Source organism: Muntiacus reevesi, chromosome 18, assembly GCF_963930625.1.
Source record: "Muntiacus reevesi chromosome 18, mMunRee1.1, whole genome shotgun sequence".
In the NCBI taxonomy this organism is placed as follows: domain Eukaryota; kingdom Metazoa; phylum Chordata; class Mammalia; order Artiodactyla; family Cervidae; genus Muntiacus; species Muntiacus reevesi.
Window position 1 is genome coordinate 49,956,142 of NC_089266.1, and position 11,722 is coordinate 49,967,863.

Below are 11,722 nucleotides of genomic sequence, written 5' to 3' on the forward strand. Positions count from 1 at the left end.
TACTGTGGGTTTTGGCTGGGTTTGAGTCCCAGCCACGTGGGTTCAAGTCCCCAGCAGGGTTTTGGCTGGGTTCAAGTCCCAGCTAGTTTCCTATCTTCTTTTCCACACCCGCCAGATTTTCTTCTTGGTCTCCTTCTTTCCTTTTCTTTCATTTTGCTTTGAAAGAATTCTCCTTGAGTGGTCTTCTCAGCTACAGTGTGAATCCCACCACGCACTGATGGGTTCTGAATCTCTAATCCCCCGTCCTTCCAACTACAGTCCTGACACAACTAAAACTAAACTCATCTCTGCCCCCACCCACTGCCTCTTCAGTCTCAATGTCATCACAACCAGATAGGGTTCTGCTTTCGGAGTTGTTGAAATGAACCTAGCTGGCGTAAGCAGAGAGAGGGGATTTATTGGAAGGGTGAAGCAACTCATCAGCTCGAAGGAAAGGCTCAAAATCTAGGCTCAGAAGTGACGGAGGTTGGAGCAGCTACGGGGAGCTGAGCAGTGGGTGCAGGTGAATGGCTCCCTCAGGGCACGAAGACTGGAGAATGGAGAATAAGAACGCTACCTACCATGCTGCCAAGGGCAAAGCGGGGTGGGGAGGGATGGATTGGGAGCTATCAGTATTGCATACAGAATGGATAAAGAACAAGGTCCTACTGCATATCACAAGGAACTATATTCAATATCCTGTGAAAAACCATAATGGAAAAGACTATGGAAAATACACACACACACACACACACACACACACACACACACACACACACACACAGAGGCTTCCCCAGTGACTCACTGGTAAAGAACTCACCTGCAATGCAGGAGGTGCAAGAGATGCGAGTTCAACCTCTGGGTAGGGAAGGATTAAAAACTGCCCTGTGGCTCAGTGGCAAAGAATTCACAGGAGATCTCTGGTCTGGGAAGATCCCCTGGAGAAGGAAATGGCAACCCACTCCAGTATTCTTGCCTGGAAAATTCCCTGAACAGAGGAGCCTGGCAGGCTACAGTTCATTGGGTTGTAAAGAGTCAGACACGACTGAGCAATACACGCATGCATATGCACCATATAACTGAATCATTTTGCTATACAGTAGAATAAACACAACATTGTAAGACAACTGTACTTCAATAAAATAAAAGAAGAATGTTACTCACCAGGTAGTGTTTGTTGAATTTTATTATTATTATTATTATCATTTTGGGCCATGCCACACAGCATATGGGATCTTAGTTCCTAGACCATGGATCAAACTCGCGCTCTATGCAGCGGAAGGGCAGAACATTAACCACTGGACTATCAGGGAAGTCCGTTTGTTGAATCTTAAATGAACTGTACCGGTAAGGAAGCTGAGGCCCAAAGAGGATGATTCAGTTCCTTTGCCTCTGTTCTCTCTGCCTTGATGCTCAATATTAGAATTCTAGAAAGAGAGTATCTAATGTCTTGGCTGGGGATGGGCAGAGCTCCTTCACTGAAACTCTTCTCATCCCACTCTACCCAATGACAATGATTCTTTCCTCTACAATGAAACTTGGGTTCTGAACCTGAAAAAGGAGAGTCAACTGTTTGGATACAAACTCACAAATGTCTATTGTATTCCTACCCAGAGACATTCTAAACTCTAGCCTCTTTCCCACTCCACGTCCTCTAAACATCTTTTGAATAATTTCCCTGCCTTCATAACTTGTATCCTTGTTACCATTCCTCACCCCTAAATCTACCCATCTTACCAGCAATCACCTTCTAAAACACAAATCTGATCAGTGCAGTTCTGTTTCCTGCTAAAAACCCTTCATGTCTACCCATTGCCCTTCAATAAAGTTTTTTGCTGTTGTTTTTGCTTAGGTTTTGGTTTGGGTTTGAGGGAGGGAGTTGTGGGGTTTTTTTGGTCCAATTCAACTTTTATTACCTTCATCATATACAAGGTACACAGTCAACAGCTTTTTATCAGCTACCTGTATCGAAAAGATAAACACGGTAATAATTTATGTGATCCAAAATGGGTGAAGGCAAAAGACAAGCTTCCTCTCAATAAGAAAAGTTTCAGACCTAGGAAAAGGACAACAATACTGATTTTTTAAATTGCATTTACTTAGAGGAATTCAGATGGTCAACAAAACTGCTGCAACATTTTGTTTTTGCAGTTACAGAGTGGTATTCAGTAGCCAAACAACAATTATTTTGTATTAATATAAACTGCATCAAAAATAACTGAAGATGAAAAGACTTCCATCCTCATATATAATTAATTTGTGTGGTGCACCAACAAGAGCCTATTTTATTTCTTAGTACTTTTTATTTTTTCCTTATTTATTATTGACCATAAGACATGTGGAATCTTAGTTCCTTGACCAGGGGTTGAAACTGTGCCCCCTGCAGTGGGAGGTGCAGTCTTAGCCACTGGACCACCAGGGAAGCCCAAAAAGAACCTACTTTAAATTTCCATGCCAATTTATAACCCTCACACTGTATCAGGTCAGCAGCCATTGAAAATACCACCAGCACAGAGCTAGCTAAAGACACATTTGGAAGTGTAACTATAGGGGAAAAAAAAAAAGACACGGTACAATGTAAAAACAAATCTTACACAGCCTTACATTTCAGTTGTTTCTTAAAAAGGAGTTGTGTATGAGGGAGTTAACTGCTTTATGCTGCTTTGTCACTCAGCTGTGTCCGACTCTTTGCAACCCCATGGACTGTAGCCTGCCAGGTTCCTCTGTCCATGGGATTCTCCAGGCAAGAATACTGGAATGGGATACCATTTCCTTCTCCATAAATGCTTTAACGGCAAGGAAAAAAAAAAAAAAAACTTCAATAGAACCAATTTATTCATCATCATCTTCTTCCTCTTTCTCCTCCTCCCCCTCTTAATCTTCTTTTTCTTGTTTTTTTTTTCAGCCTTGATGACTCTCTTTTTTGCTACATCAGCTTCCTTTGGCTCAGCAGACACTAATATCCTGTCCATATTTTCCCTTCAGCCTTCTTTTTATAAGGCTGCTTGCTTGTCATCTGCTGCAGTGTTATTCCTCATCTCTCCCAGGTTCTCTGCAACATCACCAATGGATAGGCCCAGATGCTCTCCTTTGAATTTGGGGTCAGACTCAGAATAAAATAAGAAAAAGGCTGAAGGAAGCCTCTTGGGTACCCTTGATCTTTTTTTTTCTGTTTGTTTCCCCTTTAAGAGAGACACAGGTTTTCATGTCTCTTTCACAATGGCCCTTGTCTGCCTTTGCCATGTCTTCAAATTTTTCTTTCTCCTTATAGACATGGTATATTGAAAATTCCAAGAAACTGACTAAAGCATCTGGGTGTTTCTTCTTGTGTTTTTCTTCTTTTTTTTTAAGATTTTTTTTCCCTGTGAACCATTTTTAACGTCTTTATTGAATTTGTTACAACATTAGTTCTGTTTTATCTTTTGATTTTTTTGGCCATGAGTCATGTGGGATCATAGCTCCCCAACCAGGGATCAAACCTGTACCCCTTGCATTGAAAAACGAATGGTCCTTAACCACTGGACTGCCAGGGACTTCCCTTCTTGTGCAAATTGGCAAGTCTGCACAAAGAATGCATATGATGACAATTTGCCTCTCAGTTTCTTAGGCTCTCCTTGCTCATGTTTAATTATTTTTCCTCAGCGAGGCTGAGTCACTCAGTACCTGTTAAGCTCTCATTTGCGCTGTCTCTGAGGAGCTCAATGTCCTGCAATCATTACCTAGATAGAGTAATTAACAGGGTTTACAAGGCCGTTCCCAGACTGTACCTTTCTACAAAGCTTCATTTTCTACCACTGCAGTTATGCTGCTCCTCAAACATGCCCTCTGTACCTTTGTATTGTGCGTGCTTAATCACTCCATTGTGTCTGACTCTTTGAGACCCCATGGACTGTAGCCTGCCAGGGATTTCCCAGGCAAGAATACTGGAGTGGGTTGCCATTTCCTTCACCAGGGGATCTTCCCAATCCTGGGACTAAAGCAGCGTCTCCTATGTCTCCTGCACTGCAGGTGGATTCTTTACCGACTGAGCCATCAGGAAAGCCCCTGAACCTTTATATTGCTTTGGCCAAAACGTTTGTTAGGGGTTTTCATAAGATGGTTAGGAAAAACACAAACTTTTTGGCCAACCCAATACTTGCCCTTCCGCTCTCCTGGGACTTCCTTTTCACATCCTCTATCTCTCAGGATCGTACACATATTCATCTTTCAAAGATGGACTCAGATGTCATCTCCTCATGGAAACTTGTGGAAGGATGTGAGTTAGTTATCCCCTCTTTTGTACTCTCTTCGCATTTAACATGGAAATAGATCACAGCCCTGAGCCCCTTTTATTACTGGGCATTTGTTTACAAGTCTGTCTCTCCCACTAGAGTGGGTGGGAGTCACGCACCTAGAACAAGTGACCAACCTGATGGAAATACATTTGGAGGGAAATATGACAAATCAGATTGTGTTTTTCATAGTCTAGGCAGTTGCTAAAGACTGTCGTCACCCCCCCCCCAAAAAAAAAGGCTGATAACCACCTACTTAGGCCCCTTGCTCTTGGGAAAATAGGGTTTAGGGAGAGTTAAGTTAAAGAAGAGGAAGGTCTTCTTGTTCCTGGGTTCTTATAGACAAAAAGTGAGGTGACTCAGAACGTGTGGATTTGGCGTTTGGACACTTTTAAAAAGAAGAGAGGCTTTATCAGGAGCAAGCAAGAATTCCTTCTGGAAGTGGTCAAATGGCTAAGCTGACCCCTGAAGAGGTTGCCTCTTGAGGAGGCCTACCAAGGAGCAGAGGAACCAGCCAGAGGGCTCCAGTGTCTCCAACCATGTACCCAAGGAGCTCAAGGATGTTTGGGGGAGGAAGCCCTTGCTAATTAAGCCGCTACCCTTGAGCGAATGTGAGGCTAATAAGGCGGCCCCATTCCAGGGTACCTCCACACCAAACCAGCCGGTCTGCCTGTTTATTGCCCGTATGGAGATCATTAATGCCTCCTGACACTGGGGTCACTCCTGGGGTCAATCCCTGATCCCGTTCTGCAAAACAAGGGGAAATGAACTTCCCAGCACATGTGGCTCAGGCTTGGTGGGGAGGGGGGACCCCCGTCACCCCACACCTCCGCTCTGGGAGAGATCAGCACCCCAGGCTGTTGGATCCCCAACACAATCCCTTCCGCCTAGGTTGGGCCCTTGAGAGAGTGGTTGTGGGAAGGGCGAAAGGCCCTGGTCTGGGCTGGGACAACCCCCACCGAGGCGATCCCAAACGACAGACGGACACTAATCCCCTGGCGACGGGCAGGGGTGGTGTCTGGGAGCTGCAGCTGCAGCTCGACAGGGGCCAGGCTCCGGCCGCAGGTGGCGGGAAGGCGCAGACCCACGGCCACGTGGGCGCGAGCTGCAGACTCGGCCCCACCTCCCCGCTTCCACCGCAGTGATTGGGCCCCTTACCCCTCCGGAGTCCAAGATGGCGGACGGGGGCGGGGCTCCTGGCCAAGCGAAGCTGCGATTGGTGAAGCGTGGGTCTTTGGACCTGAAAGACGGCCTCAGTAGCCAGTCAGGGAACTCCTGGAGGGGTTGGTGGTGCTCAGCGGCTTTTACCTCACACTTGGGCATTCAAGGCCTCACCAGTCTGTCTCTCCGAGCCTGGAAGGGGCCAAGGTGGGAACCAGGAAGCCCTAGATGATCCTCTAGGCAGGCCTTTTCCCGTCTGGGGCCTCTTCCTCGGTAATGACCAGAACTGGGAATCAGCCCCTACCGGCCCCGGGAAGAAGTCGAGAAAGCCCCCAACTAGCTTGGAGGAAATCAATAGGATTATGAGGTTAATACCAGAGCAGGCTGAGTGACAGTTACCAAATAAATGATCCCAGGAGGACATGGCTGAGGTTAAATGAGGCCCAATAAATAAAGGAACGTGTTCAAAGGGGAAACTTCAGAAAATGCAGGGACGTGGGGGTCGGGCCTCTGGACACCTTCCTGCCCTTCCCTTCGAGGGTTTGTTGATTTCTAGCGGAGCCACGGTCTGGGGCGCTACCTCCCAGGAACGCACAGGCCGGGGTCTGTGCCCTGTTCAGTGCCAGTGTTGGCATGGCTCCTGAGCGCAGGGCTCCTTGGACAGCTCCATCCACCCAGCTTCGGCTGAGGGAATGGAAACTCTTACAATGGAGGCTGACCAGTTAACAGCCCCAGCGTGCCTCTGACTGCTTAGAAGCAAGAAAATGGACCGAGTGCAGCAAGAGGGGTGAAAGCGCGCGAGCACTTTTATCTGTGTGAAATCACTTCGTCCTTTCTACTACTCTATGAGGTGGCAGTTATTATTCAATTCATTTTCCAGATGAGGAAACAGAGGCTTAAAGGAGATCATGCTCCAGGTCCCTTTGTCAACAGCCTGTTGAGGACATAGGTTCAGATTTTTTAAACTTAAAATTTCAAGGGCTGTCTGATAGCCCAAATACTCTCTTATTCTTGAATTCTGATTTGTTTCAGCCCCTTGTTCAGAAAAATCCTTGAGGACCCAAATTAAAAGCTGGTTTTGGATAATCTATGCTTAGGAAAGATGGAAGGGAGAAAGAGAAGGAAAGAAGGGGCAGAGGGGTGGAAAAATTAAATAATTTCTCTGAGTTAGATTTTAAAAAAATTCTAACACAACCATAGCACAGATATACTTTCCTCAGACAGACTGTAAAATAAATGTGTGTTTCAGGGAAGTCTTACCGGGGGGAAATGGAAAGAAGTGGCAGTTCAGGAGCATGTAGTGTAAGGGGGAAGAAATTCGTTGGTTTTCTGCAGTGAATCCACCTACTGTTAAGGACTCTGGAACAGGAGATCTAGGTTGCAAAACCCAGATCTGATGATTCATTCTTTTTTTCTGTAGTTCCTCCAGTGAGAGTTTTAGGAGGAATCTGCCTGTATTACTGGTGAACCACTGCCTCTGTCCTCAGTCCTGAGGCGGCTCAAAGCAGCCTGTCTCACCCAGGTCCAGGATCCAGCCAGTCCAGTCCCCAGTTCCTTCTAACTGGAAGTTTCCTGATTCTCTTTGTGGGAGGAGGCCTGGGAGGCCAGGGTGAGAGGTCAGGTGTGCAGACCCGTGCCTGTGGTAAGAGGGGAAGCACCTGCAGCAGCAGCTGCCACCGACTACCCAGTCTCCTTGTTCCATCCTCCAATTCCCAGAGTGAGCTTAAGCTCCTGCCCCCACAGTTGTCCTGAGTTTGGTAATCCCAGTGGGATGTTGGCTCGGGAATCTGGAACCAAGAGTTGGGGCTACTGGGTAACAAGAAAGCCACAGGGGACAGGTAAATTCCCTGCTGCCTCACCCATTCTTTTTTCTCTTACTAAGGATCCCAGGCCTTAGATCATAGCACACACAGAATAACGTGGCTGGGAAGGAGTGTGGAGGGATTTTGTTTCCTGGATTGGAATGAGAAGGTATGTGCACATACACAACAACAGATAAAGACACTAAAATGTGTATCTTTCATTATGGAACACCCAAGGACTCACTCAGCACTGAGCTGGGACCTTTGCATATATCTCAGGAGTAAGACTGTAAGTAATAGAGAGTCAGACTAACAATGATGTAAAGAAATAGAGTTTATTTTTTCTCACATTACAAGAGAAGGTTTACCTGCTCAGTGATGGCATCGGGAACCCAGGCTCTTTCTTTTTGCTCTGATATCCTTAGCACATTGGCCTTCATCCTTTTTGCCTCAAGGTTTCTAGAGCGTGAGAACTCCAAAGATCTCATCCACAGGCGAAAAGAAGACTGTCTTCCTTTTTTATCAACAAAGCAAAAAATTCCCCACACCCTATCTCCCCTCCAGTCTTTCCCTTGGGCCTCACTGGCCAACATTGGGTCACATGACCACTCCCATCTCTGAAAGAGACTAGGAGAGCAGGAAATAGGATTCCCATGATTGGCACAGAGCAGTGGTTCTCAACCTTGGCTGTACTCTCAGAGATTCTGACTCAGTTGGTCTGGGGTGGGGCTTGACGTTGGTATTGTTAAATGCTCCCAAACCTAGGATTTTCTAAAAAATTGTAATTGCTTTTCACTACCGTATGGTGCCATTTCAAGTAATCATCTTCAACCAAACCCACCCTAGGATCTGAACAAGCCACCTTATGGTATTGACTAAGATTCTCCAGATTCTCCTGTAGCCCCTGCTCCCTTTGGGACTGATCATATAGGTGATGAATTAGTACGTTTTTAGGTTGTTTGTTTGTGAATTTGCAGTTAGTAACTGGTTAGCTAAGCAGCTGGCTAACTAATAGAATGCTTAGTTGGCCTTTCCTCTTGTTTATGTGTCTGGCACATAGTAGGTACTTGATAAATATTTCTTTGGGTGGATGGATCCATAAAATGGAGATTAAAAATAGAGTTAATACAGCATCAAATGAGAAAGTAGCTATGGAACCATTTTGTAAATGAAAAGACAGTGTACAGATATAAGAATAAACATTTATATGAGAATCTATTAATACTTTAATGTTTAGGGCCAAGGTAAAGTTTTCCCCCCATTCTTCACCAAGGAAATAGTGTTTCTACATTTCTGAAATGGAGAACTATCATTTTGCCCTGTTGGTAGTAAGCCAGAATTTTCTCTCAGTTATAGCAACATCACTTAGTGATGGCATATATTCTTTCTCCTTTTTCCTCGACCCTACTTTGCCCTTCTACTTGTATTATTATTAGCTTATTTTGGTTATAAATCACCTCAAGACTTTTTGAGAAAGAGGTGGGGTAAAATATATTTTAAAAATACTTGGGAACTAACCTTTATTGTCTACTTACTACATGCAAGGCATTTATATGTACTGACTTACCCAAATCTCACAATTTGCTAGTATGTTGTTGTGCACTTGCATGCTCAATCTTTCAGCCATGTCTGATTCTTTATAGCCCCAAGGACTATAGCCTACAGGATCCTCTGTCCTTGCCTGGAATTTTCCAGGCAAGAATACTGGAATGGGTTGCCATTTTCTACTCCAGGGGATCCTCCCAACCCAGGGATTGAACCCGGGTCTCCTGTCTCTTGCAATGGCAGGTAGATTCTTTACGACTGTGCCAGTTGGTGTGATTATTCCCTTTTTATGTAGGTGTCAAGGGACTTGTTCAAGGTCATACAGCTGCTAAATAGTGAGCCAGGACTCAGAGCCAGATTTCAAAACCTTGGACAGTCTGACACCAAACCTGAGACTCTTCCTCTAAGTAACCCAAGGTGGTGTTATAGACACTCGGTTATGATGGACTTAGGTCAGCTAGTTGAGGAGAGTGTTTGTACTTTGAACTCCTCACATCTGTCCTGGGGCGGCGGGGGGGGGGGGGGGGGGGGACTGGTCTTTTTCTCTTCTCCACAGGCCATTTATCAGCAAATACTATACTTCATAAATTGTAAACTATTCTATTACTCTATGTACCACTAAGAAAAATAAAACTGCTACTTAAACTATGACACACCATTGATGTTAAGATGCATCCTAATTTAAGATATGTCAAAATGTGAAAAAATGTGTTTCTTAGAATCAACAAAATAATATATTCCATTCTAGTAATGGAGAATTTGCACATATAACATCTCTCTTTTTCTTCCTCAATTGCTGGCTGGTTTGCCCCTTCCTTTTAGTCACCAAAACCTAGCCTGTCTCTTCCATATCACATTTCTCCACATCATCATGAACTGGCCAATTTTAATTTAGGTTATCTCTCATGAGTCTCCAGAAAGCCTTGAACTCCTAGGAAGTTTCCACTCTATAGCTTCTCTAAAGAGCTACATTAGATGGTCTCATTATGAAGTTCCTCCATGACTGTCAGGAAACTCTTTCCAGGGTCTGGCCTACCTCTGGTCTTCCAGTGGTACCTGGTGATTGATTGCCCTCCCTGTTCACCATGCCACACAGGAGTTGCTTGGCTAGTCCAGATGCTATTTACCTGCCAGGATTTCCCTCCATGCTGTTGGAGAGGACATGGGAGGGGGCTTGGGCGCAGAAGCTGAGGAACGTCATCCAGTTCTCCCTAACACAGGAAACACGACTCCCCAGGCATCTCCTGAAACACCAGGGCCTTCCCTGTCTCTCCTTGAGGAGGAGGCACAATTAGGGGAGGATTAAGCTTCTCCACCTCTCTCAGACCTTACTTTCCCTTCCTGGTTTAGGACTCCCCGACCAGGGCCTGCTCCACGAGAGGAGTCATGAAGGGAAGTTGGGGCATCAGGCTCTGGTACTGTGGCGGGGAGACGGGGATTCTTGGGCAGTGGGCCCACGGTGGAGCAGCATCACAGGCTCCTGACAACGGGGCAGCTGGCTTTTCTTGAGTTGGTGTTCTCCTTCCCGCTTTGTGTGCAGGGGGATGGGGAAAGCCTTGATACCCCGCTCACCATCTCCTAGCATTATAAAAGGGACGGAGCCATCCAGCAAAGGATTTTCCCAGTCCTGTTCGAACCCATGAATCTGCTTTTGAGGTCAGAATCTGGAAAGGAACAGAGGCTGATTGGAGAGCGCGCTGGAACACCAGCGCGGATGCAGCCCGTGCTGAGAACTGAGGAGCTTATCTGGGAATTCTAGTGACCAAGGACTCCCGGGCCTTTGCACATGGGTGGGCAGGCTGGGCATGGGCTGAGGTCCACATGCGACTGCCTGCCCGTGCAGCTGCAGGGGCCTGCGGGGAGGCACAGACAGACACGGAGACGTGGAGATAAGTCAGACAGAGGCCGGGCAGGGAGGTCTAGGCGGCGGAGGGGCACTCACTTTCGAGACCCTGAGGCCGGCGGGCTTGGTGCGAAGCCGTCTGGGCTTCTTAGACTGGAGCAGGCTTTGGGCTTCCTCTTCAGCCCTCCGGGATCTCGGGGAGCTGCTGGCAGAGTCCTGGCCCTAGGCCGCAGTTTCCCCAAGAGGCTCTGCCAAGCGCTGGCACCTCGGAGCGTGGGCCTGGGCTTCGATTCAGGCCGGCGCCGCACCTCCTCGCCACCGCCGCCGCCGCCGCCGCTGCAGACCCGGGCCACGGGGCCTCCTCCCCGCCTGGGCGGAGGGCCTGCCCTCACCCGTGACCCCCGCGGCCGACTGCAGCGCCCGCTGCCCGGTGGCCCGGACGAGCGCGGGCCGGTGAGCAGCGGGGTCTGTCCCAGACGAGGCCGGGGCCTGGCCGTCGCGACAGGGCCCGGGGCCCGACCGCAGGCGCGAGCGCGGGCCGGCGCGCGGAGGTGTGAGAATGTGTGGCGGACATGGTCGGGAGCCGCCGTGCGGGCCGGCGGGGCGCGGGTGCGCGGCGGGCACGGCCCCGGGAGCGGGCTCGGACCGCGGCGTGTGCGGGCGGGCGGGCCCTGCGGCCCGCGGCTCCGCGGAGGGCGGCCGTCTGGAAGCGAGCCCCGGCCCCGCCGACCCCGGGGTGCGGCGTCCCGGGATGCGGGCCGCACCGCCGCTCCGGGCCGGCCAGCCGTCCCGGTTGTCGAGCCTCGGGTGGGAGCCGTGCGGCGGAGCCGCTCGCCCTCTCTTCCTGCCCCCTCTAATCTAAACCATGCGGGGCTCCCAACCCCGCCCGGGCCGGCCGGCGGGGCCCGAGGGCCGCGGAGAGGGCAGCGGGCCGCGCGCTGGGGGAGCCGGCAGCCCGCTCGAAGCTCGGGGTCCCGGGGCCGCGGAGCCCAGAGACCCCGGAGCCCCCTCCCCGGGGGGCGGCGGGCGCGGACTGATTGACAGCGGCGACGTCAGCGCGGGGAGGGGGGCGGCCCCGGAGGGAGGGAGGGAGGAGGGGAGGGAGCTGAGGCCCCGAAGTG

The 11,722-nt window shown here is 48.9% G+C and overlaps 1 pseudogene; it reads right to left on the reverse strand.

Annotated features, from left to right (window-relative positions):
• Positions 1-2,811: 2,811 nt before the first annotated feature.
• Positions 2,812-9,959, reverse strand: LOC136150191 (putative high mobility group protein B1-like 1; annotated as a pseudogene).
• Positions 9,960-11,722: the final 1,763 nt, after the last annotated feature.